Source organism: Haliotis asinina, chromosome 2 (assembly GCF_037392515.1).
Source record: "Haliotis asinina isolate JCU_RB_2024 chromosome 2, JCU_Hal_asi_v2, whole genome shotgun sequence".
NCBI classification, from domain to species: domain Eukaryota; kingdom Metazoa; phylum Mollusca; class Gastropoda; order Lepetellida; family Haliotidae; genus Haliotis; species Haliotis asinina.
In genome coordinates this window covers 10,842,669-10,853,107 of record NC_090281.1, presented here as the reverse complement: position 1 = coordinate 10,853,107, position 10,439 = coordinate 10,842,669, and the positions used below count along the sequence as shown (strand labels likewise).

At 39.4% G+C, this 10,439-nt stretch overlaps 2 non-coding genes across 2 annotated transcripts; both read left to right on the top strand.

Annotated features, from left to right (window-relative positions):
* Window positions 1–596: 596 nt before the first annotated feature.
* On the top strand, window positions 597–780 carry LOC137274908 (U2 spliceosomal RNA). The gene has a single exon (XR_010956260.1). It is a non-coding gene; the product is annotated as a U2 spliceosomal RNA (small nuclear RNA).
* A 9,171-nt stretch (window positions 781–9,951) lies between these two features.
* On the top strand, window positions 9,952–10,135 carry LOC137274907 (U2 spliceosomal RNA). The gene has a single exon (XR_010956259.1). It is a non-coding gene; the product is annotated as a U2 spliceosomal RNA (small nuclear RNA).
* The last annotated feature ends 304 nt before the right edge of the window (window positions 10,136–10,439 follow it).

The following is a 10,439-nucleotide window of genomic DNA, read 5'->3' as shown; positions in this document are numbered from 1 at the left end:
TAGATAAATATATGCACATACTTTTGCTCTAACTGACTGACACTTTGTAGCCATAATGTGGCATAAAAGTTTGTGAATCTATCTATATATTATGTACGCTTCATTTGAGTTTATTGGTTTACGTACGCTTCATTTACCCTTGTTTCCTTTTCGAATGCTTCATTTATGCTCGCTTCATTCAGTTCATACTTCATTTGATCTTTATATTGTAAATATGTATTGTGCATGTAGCCAGGTTTTGGCATGTGTAGCATTTTACATAGTGATGTTGTGCATGTATATTGTTTGTATAGTGTGATGTATATAGTATGTGCATGTTGATGATTCTTTATATATATATATGGTTTGATTGGTTGTCAGTTAGAATATGGCATGTTTGTTTGTATTTCTCGTTTGTTAATATATATTATGTATGCTTCATTTACGTGTGTTTCATCTAGATCTATCTTCATTTGATGTATATAGTGTGAATGTGTATTGCATGTAGCCAGGTTTGGCAATTTCCTCTTTTAGTTCTTTAGTTGTTAGCGCTGCAGGGCAAAACTTCTTTTTTTGTGATATACTTTTAGGCCGAGCTTGTAAATTTGTTATATGCATTAAATTTTATCAAAAAGAAAAAAAAAGTATCTGTTCTTATCAGCTTAATATCTGATACGTGTCCTATTGGAGACATCGATATTAAACTGATTTTTGCAACGGGATGAGGTGCCACGGAGCTTGCTCCGCCCTCATCACGGGTTGACCCGGTATTGCAGTACCTCCGGGAATGGCTCACCACTCATAATACAATTCAAAAAATAGAACGCTTAACTTAGCCCTCTCTTTTCCACATATCATTTCCCTTTTTTAATCTCACTTTGCCTACCTTTTCGCGCGTCCGTTTCACTGGAGGCACCATGCAACCACTTCCAAACTGAAGAAATGGACCCATCCACTCAACCACATTGTACTCCGACCAAACCAAGCCCCGGGAAGTTCCTCAAAGTGATTTATTTTCCACTTGCAGTTTGTCTGTCCCAGTATCCAAGGACGTTGGCCATGGTGTCGCACGCCGGTAATAACGTCGTAGATTCTCACACCCTCACAACCACATTCTGCCCGATAACACACGTCTTAAGAGCCAGCTAACCCCTAGTAAGTGTTTTCAAGTGGTAAGGAGATACCAGAAACTTCGGCGCGTTTCCCCTGGATCAGTTTACATTGAAATTTCAAAATGTCTTTAACTTTCATTATATTTTTTAAATAAAACAACATTTGTGACTAAAGTTCACGTATCCTACCATTGTTTTGATACTTGCACTGTATTTAAGTTTAGTGGATTTAGTCCACGCGGTCAGTTGCACTGTTTGTTTACGCTTGTCTGGGGGTGACTGCACAAACTCCTCCAAGTGCTGTGTCCCCGCGCCTCGTTAATTAAGCGCCAATCCACCGGCTCATGGCGCTAGCTGCAGGATGCTTTTCCTACGTCGCCCCGACGTTTTAGCGCCTGCACTCTGTGTATTCAAAGGAATAAATAAGGTTATTTTAACATTTTGTTGCCTTCACAAAAATTGTCATATTTCATGTGACCTCTGGGTCTACCCCCATTGTTCTTAAGGACCATGGCCTATCATGCTGCAGTTGTGGAACCTGCTGTGCCGACCCGTTTCCTGGATCGGAGGACGATACATCAGACGGTTCGTATGAAATCTGCAATTAGAAATTTTGACAGGGAAAATGTGTTTGATATTATTCAACATGCAACCAATTCTTTCAATATGGAAACCAAAGGCGAATGGCACTTGGTTTGTGACGTTTAAGAACGAAAATAGAGTGCGATTACTGCTTTCAGTGGGCTCAGTATTTTATAGAGTGAGTGAGTGAGTGAGTTAACATTTAACGTCACATCGGCAATATTGCAGCCATATCGTGACGAGAACAAAATAAGTTATAGTAATGTTAGGATGAGAAAAGAGAAAAAGTAAAACCTGTCAGCGAAGGACAGTAAAAACACTAGAGTATCACAGAACATAAAACTAGCATTGAAAGTTAAAACATTGGATTTAAAGAAGACAATACAACATAAAACCGGGGCTATAGATCGCCAACAACTGAAGTAGATCACCATACTAAGGTCCATGGGGACTTACATTACTTCTGCTACCTGCATGAAACCTAGCTGGATTTACACCACCCCTTCAGCTATTGGCGATTATCCTGAAATTTAGCCATGACTTAAAAACAACAAATATTCTACGATTAAAAACTAGTAGTAGATTTAAATTGACTATGAGAGTATTGGACTTACGTACCCTCTCAGGAGGACAATAATTTTACAATACTTCAACCCCCGTTGAGGGTACAGCCACTAACAATCTAAGTTACTAATTTAAACTACCAATCATTAAAATACAACTATCTACAGAACATATCAATTACAATTCAATAAGAAAATCAATTTCTTTTAAAAATCCAAGAATTAAATGAGTACTAACTGTGCTAAAAAGATCCTTCATTGTTTTGACATTGAAATATATAGTTATCCCTTATGATGGAGAATTCAACAGTCAAGCAGGATATGCTTGACCGTGGTTCTCTCATCACAAGGGATACAAAACGGAGGATCATCACCTTTTAGTAAATAACTGTGGGTGTAACGCGTATGGCCAATGCGACCTCTTCAAATCTGGACTGACAGCCCAAGTGAGTGTAACCAATATAAGGTTTTATGGCATGTAATTTATTTATTCCAACTTGGGTGTCCCACTTCTTTTGCATCAGATCACGAATGTAAGTTCTAATGCTAGCTTTATAGTCACTGCATGGAATAAGTCGTGGTGTCACAGATTTGTTGAGTGCAGCCTTAGCAGCAAGATCGGCCATTGCATTCCCAGAAATACCGACATGGCTGGGTAACCAACAAAAGATGTCGCACTGCCAGTTGTAAGATCATTATACAATTCAATTATGTCAATTAAAAGTGGATGTTTACAAGACAAATTTTTAATAGCCTGAAGGCAAGAAAGAGAATCAGAAAAAATTATATACTGTACATGATTAGGATGTCTTTGAATATATTGAAGAGCCGTTAATATTGCGTTAGCTTCTGCAGTGAAAATGGAGCTGTTATCAGGTAATCGAGAAGATATTGTTCTGGATCCAATGACAGTGGCACAAGCAACTGTGCAACCATCCTTGGAACCATCTGTAAATAAGGATTTGTATGTACTATAATTATTTTTTAATTGCATAAACTCTTGTTTATATTGTAATTCGTTTGTGTCTGATTTTTTAAACTTTGTTAATGTGAGGTCAACTTGTGGCCTCACTAATTGCCAAGGAGGAGAAGACGAGAAGGCGCTATACTTTTCAGCTCAATGCCGGCAGCAGAAATGAATGGTTTAATTCTGTGCCCAAAAGGTGGAACAAGAGAAGACTTTTTGATGTATAAATGCTCATAAAGAGGATCGAAAACACAGTTAAAAGCAGGGTTGGATTCGTTAGAGTATAGTTTTGTAATATATTGTAGAGCTAATTTGATACGGCGCTGTGTAAGAGATGGTTCATCGGCTTCGACATAGAGACTGTCAATAGGAGAAGTTCGGAACGACCAAAGACAAAGTCTCAGACCTTGGTGGTGGATAGAATCAAGGAGTTTTAGATTGCTTTTACAGGCTCCACCATAAATGATGGAGCCATAATCAAGCTTCGAACGGACAAGTGCACGGTATAGGTGCAGGAGAGTAGCTTGATCCCCTCCCCATTTTGAATTTGACACAACTTTCAATAGATCAAGTGCCTTCAGGCATTTAGTTTTCAAGTATTTGATATGCGGAAGAAAAGTTAAATGAGAGTCGAAAATCAAACCTAAGAACTTGGCCTCCTTAACGACTTTGATAGGAGTGCCATTTAAAAATAATTCTGGGTCCTTATGTGGTTTATACTTACGGCAGAAATGGAAGCAATTAGTTTTTGTCTTAGAAAATTTAAAACCATTCTCAAGACACCATTTATTTATTTTGTTTAAACATAATTGCAGTTGCCGTTCAATAGTATGCATATTCTTACCGCGACAGGAAATATTAAAATCATCCACGAAAAGTGATCCATCTATTGAATCGTTTAAAACCTTGGATAAACTGTTGATCTTGATACTAAATAAGGTCACAGACAAAATGCTGCCTTGCGGAACACCCTGATGCTGATTGTAATGATCAGACAGGGTAGAACCTACTCGGACTTGAAATTGCCTGCCTTGTAAAAATTGCGATATAAACAGAGGTAAACGACCCCTTAAACCGAAACCATGTAAATCCTTTAAAATGCCATGCTTCCAGGTGGTATCGTATGCTTTCTCGAGATCAAAAAAAGATCGGTACAGCATGTTGCTTATTGATAAATGCATTTTTTACAAAGGATTCTAAACGTACCAAATGATCAATGGTACTACGATTCTTCCTGAAACCACACTGAATATTTGTGATAAGGTTGTTAGTTTCAAGAAACCATGTTAATCGACTGTTTACCATACGCTCCATGGTTTTACAGACACAACTCGTTTAAGAACTTGGTCTGTAATTCGACGGATCAGTATGATCCCGGCCAGGTTTTGGAATAGGATCTACAATAGCATTACGCCAAGAAGACGGGAATTTTCCCTAAGTCCATATTGAATCAAAAATATTGAGCATTGTTTCCAAACATGATTTGGGCAAATGTTTCAGGAGCTGATAGTGAATATAGTCAGCTCCTGACGCTGTATCATGAGCTTGCTCAAGGGCAGTGTGTAGCTCATGTAATGAAAATAATTCATTATAGTCTTCGCCATTGTCTGAGGTAAAATTTATTCTCTTCTTCTCCTGCTGTTTCTGGTAGTGTTTAAATTCAGGTACGTAATTGGACGAAGAAGAATGTTTGGCGAGAGTTTCACCAAGCTTGTTGGCAATATCAGATTTATCAGTTAATACCCGGTCACCATCCTTCAGATGATGAACAGTAGATCTGGAACCTTTGCCCGTAATTCTTTGTATCATATTCCACACCTTAGACATGGGTGTACGGGAATTAATTTTGGAGACATAGTTCCTCAAAGACAGGCGTTTACTCTGTTTAAAAGTGCGTCGAGCCTTGGCATTTAAAATTTTTACTCTATCTAAATTATGTACTGTAGGGTGGCGGCGAAAATACTTTTCCGCTTTCCTCCTACTCTTTCTGGCCTGTTAACAGTCATTAGTAAACCATGGTTTGCGAACATGTGGAATTGCAGAGGACTTGGGGATAGTTTGGTCAGCAATGTTATTGATTATATCTGAAAACAGCTGTATAGGATCTTCGCTGTTTACAAAAACATCAGGTTTTAAATGATCAATACAAAGTGTTTTATATAAGGACCAGTCAGCCTTCTTGAAGTTCCGTCTGGATAAGGGTGGATCATCCCCAGGGATAATGCCTTTAAGAATAGTTGGGAAGTGATCACTCCCACACAGGTCATCATGCACCTCCCATTCGAATTCATTACACAAATTTGAGTCGGCAAATGATATATCCAGGGAAGAATATGTTCCCGTAGCTGGATGTAGGTAAGTAGCTGAATCGTCATTGAAAATACATAAGTTATTATCAGATATGAAATCCTCGATGATTTACCCTTCCTATTTGTGTTGACACTTCCCCAAAGTGGGTTGTGTCCGTTAAGATCGCCCGTGATTAAACATGGCTTCGGGAGTTGATCATATAAATTTTGAAGATCTGATTTGTGAATATTTGAAGAGGGCGGTATGTACAAACTGCACAATGTCAGCGCCATGTGCAAAGTAATACGAACAGCTACAGTTTGCAATTGTGTATTTAGAGCGACAGGGCTATGGATGACGTTGTGATGTACTAAAATAGAAGCTCCTCCAGTTGCACGATCCCTCTGAGGAGAAAAAGAATGGTAAGCATCATACTGTCTCAATTTAAAATTATCTGTATCTTTAAGATATGTCTCTTGGATACAGAATGCCGACGGTTGATGATCTTGTACGAGTAACTGTAACTCGTTAAAGTTATTTTTAATCCCTCTGCAGTTCCATTGAATTATATTGGCCAGCTGAGTCATGGTGGCTCAATGGGCGATCTTTCGCGAGAACGTGACGGGGGTAAGCACCTCCGCTCGTCCTGTGAGTATGGGGTCACCTCCATGTCTAGAGGCCCAAAAGTATTTTGTAGAGGAACAACATGTGTTTCTGTCATATGTAATTTTTTACCTTTCTGCTTTTTCACTGGAATAGTGGGTGGTTGTGATGTGGCTAGTGGCGAAGCAGTCAATTGTGATGACTCAGACTGAATTTCTGTCTGAGACTCAGACGTTATTTGAGTGACTGGGGCAGTAGATTCTTTCGGTTCAGAAGCAGGTTTGTTAGATGAAAACACAGATTTTTCTGATTTGACCCAGGTCAAGTCAGTTTGACATGCAGCTGAGGACATTGCTACAGAACGGGTAACTGCAGCAGAATATGTTATATTTGATGGGGTTGAGGACTGAGTGGTGAAAAGTTTTTTGGCTTCAAAATAAGAGAGATTTTTTTCACATTTTATTTTCATTATCTTCGATTCCCTTTGATATATAGGGCATGACCTTGAAGAAGCAGCATGAGTCTCTTTGCAGTTAACACACTTGAGATCATTCTCGCAACCTGTGCCATCATGAGGATCGCCACAGCGATAACATACTGCAGGATTACGACATGAGTAAGTCCCATGACCAAACTGTTGACATTTATAACACCGGAGTGGATTGGGGACAATACACATCCACCCCGATGTTAAGATATCCTGCCTTAATTGACTGTGGTAAAGAAGGTCTGGCAAATGTTAGAAGATATATATTTGTTTTAGTTACAATTCCATCCTTTTTAATGGTGAAACGTTTCACTGCTGTAACCCCCTGATCTTCAAGCTCAGCTGCAATATCCTCTTCACTCATATCATACAGAGAGCGTGCCCTGTCACGTATGATACCACGGCACGAATTAAGAGTTTTGTGCACGGACACGGCAACTTCTATATTGGCAAATGTTTTAACAGACATAAGATTTAGAGATTGCTGTCTCCGTGCGCACTCAACTAACAGTGAACCATTACGGAGACGGGTGACATTTTTCACCTCCCCACAGATCCCATAGATAGCTTTTGACACGGCAAATGGGTTGAGTTTGTTAGGCAGAAAATCAGTTGCTTCGATTAGCCCAGGAATCAGTGGTTGAATTTGTGTCGGATGGACGATCTAGTTCGTCCAGACGTCGTTTTTTGTCATGTCGAGTTGAACCAGCTTGTTGGAAAGTCATGGCGAAAGGAAAATCATTCACCATCCCTGCTCCCCACCCACCATGGAGTGTCAACAAGGACGGTGTCTATTAGCAACGGGTATCCAAGATGCTGACACCAGGGATACAGGGATAGTATACTCCAGCGAATATGACACGAATAGCTGTATTTGTCGACCAATTCAATGCCAGACTGGTTCGGCCCTAGACAAGAAATTAGAGACATACATCATTCGGAGGTCAACATCACTAGATTGGCCCATGAGCCACCGCCTTCTGGCATAGGACTCTAGGCAAATTATTATAGTATAGAGTATGATAATAACAAACGCTCATTGTCACAAATGTACAAACATGCACAATAATTGCTGAGGAAGTTTGTCCATGCACAGGGCATGGCGTGACCAGCCGATTGATAGAACCGGGCCAGTTCTACCACCCGTCTAGGTGAAGTCAGGGCCAAAGTGGTGTGTTGAGTAACAGGAACGTCGTTCGAGGCCCCCATTACCCTCAACCACCAGGATCCCCTCCTCCACCGACACAGGGACGCAACCCACGGCCAACGGATTGGTGGACCAAATATGCCCCCGGATCCACACGGGGGGTTGGCGAGCACTTAGCGTTACCCAGCACCCACCACGAGGAGGTGGCTCGCCATGGGTGCTTATTTTATAGAGACATTAAAATAGACTTTTCTCCCTACGACAAGGAAGTACTGGATTTGAGAGTACACTGGATTCATGGTGTAGTATCCAATGAATTCCTGGATTCCTACTTTAGGAGATTTGGGAAGGTGCTGAGCATAACTCCTGAAACTATGTTAATTGGGGGATCCCCTGTTCAGACTGGTGTGAGAACTGTCCAGTTGCAAGTTGACAGTGGAAAAGCTGAAGATATTCCATATATTGTTAGACTGGGTGACAGAATGTCCATGCTAGTCACTGCCCCGGGTCGGTTGCCAGTGTGTCTAAGGTGTTATCACCTGGGCAAATCTACTGTGTGCAATGTCATGGCTTTGTCTAAATTTTGGTATCGAGGGGCTGTAACAATATTTTCAAAACATTATGTCGACCTTTTTCAGAGGGAGACTTTTCGTTTTATTTGACAGTCCACTGCTAAGCCTATTCGGAGGTCTGTGTGCTATAAACCTATTTTGGATGGGGGTTTGGGTGTAGTTCACATCCAATCAAAATTATATTCTTTTTATTTAAAGCACATTCAAAATCTTTTGCATAATTCTTCAACTAAGTGGACATTTTTTGCAAAATATTGGTTAGGAATGTCTTTACGTCACTATTGTCCTACTTTTGCTTCACTATTATTTCCTCATTCTGAGACGATGCCATTATTGTATCAGACGTGTTTATTGGCTTTAAGACAGTTTGAAGCTGTCAATTCAAATTATTTGATAGATATGTTTCGGTTTACATCAAAACAGTACTATGCTTGTTTATTACAAACTGTTGTGGAAAATAAAGTTGAAACGTTGTATCCACGTATTCCTTTTCAGCAGGTTTGGCTTAATCTACACAATTCCTTCGTGGATCCACTTTCGAAATCGGTCAATTATCGTCTCATCTATGATTCTCTCCCCTTGGGGTATACACTTTATACTCGGGGAATGTCTATCACTCCTAACTGTCCACTCTGTCGTATAGCAATAGAAACTTCTGACAATCTTTTCATCTATTGCTCGTGTGTTGATGTTTTGTGGGATATCGTTTTCCAGTGGTTAGATCAATTGTCTTTTGGCTTATTGGAAAGATCTAACGAAGTCATTCGGTTTAATTTGGTTCCTAAAATTCCAAATTCTTATAAAAAATCATTATGCATTTACCTTTTAACTTTGGCAAAATATACAATTTTGCTTATTCGGAATTCAAATAAATTTGAGCACAGAAAATTAAATGGAAATGATATCATGTTGCGTTTTCTATGTTTCCTTAGGACACGTGTCAAGGTTGACTTTTGTTGCTTTCCGCTATCTGTCTTTTCCTGGTACTGGCTTTCAACTTCAGTATTTGGTAAAATCAATCCCGATCATTTATTAGAATTACATATTTAACTTAATAGATAAATATATGCACATACTTTTGCTCTAACTGACTGACACTTTGTAGCCATAATGTGGCATAAAAGTTTGTGAATCTATCTATATATTATGTACGCTTCATTTGAGTTTATTGGTTTACGTACGCTTCATTTACCCTTGTTTCCTTTTCGAATGCTTCATTTATGCTCGCTTCATTCAGTTCATACTTCATTTGATCTTTATATTGTAAATATGTATTGTGCATGTAGCCAGGTTTTGGCATGTGTAGCATTTTACATAGTGATGTTGTGCATGTATATTGTTTGTATAGTGTGATGTATATAGTATGTGCATGTTGATGATTCTTTATATATATATATGGTTTGATTGGTTGTCAGTTAGAATATGGCATGTTTGTTTGTATTTCTCGTTTGTTAATATATATTATGTATGCTTCATTTACGTGTGTTTCATCTAGATCTATCTTCATTTGATGTATATAGTGTGAATGTGTATTGCATGTAGCCAGGTTTGGCAATTTCCTCTTTTAGTTCTTTAGTTGTTAGCGCTGCAGGGCAAAACTTCTTTTTTGTGATATACTTTTAGGCCGAGCTTGTAAATTTGTTATATGCATTAAATTTTATCAAAAAGAAAAAAAAAGTATCTGTTCTTATCAGCTTAATATCTGATACGTGTCCTATTGGAGACATCGATATTAAACTGATTTTTGCAACGGGATGAGGTGCCACGGAGCTTGCTCCGCCCTCATCACGGGTTGACCCGGTATTGCAGTACCTCCGGGAATGGCTCACCACTCATAATACAATTCAAAAAATAGAACGCTTAACTTAGCCCTCTCTTTTCCACATATCATTTCCCTTTTTTAATCTCACTTTGCCTACCTTTTCGCGCGTCCGTTTCACTGGAGGCACCATGCAACCACTTCCAAACTGAAGAAATGGACCCATCCACTCAACCACATTGTACTCCGACCAAACCAAGCCCCGGGAAGTTCCTCAAAGTGATTTATTTTCCACTTGCAGTTTGTCTGTCCCAGTATCCAAGGACGTTGGCCATGGTGTCGCACGCCGGTAATAACGTCGTAGATTCTCACACCCTCA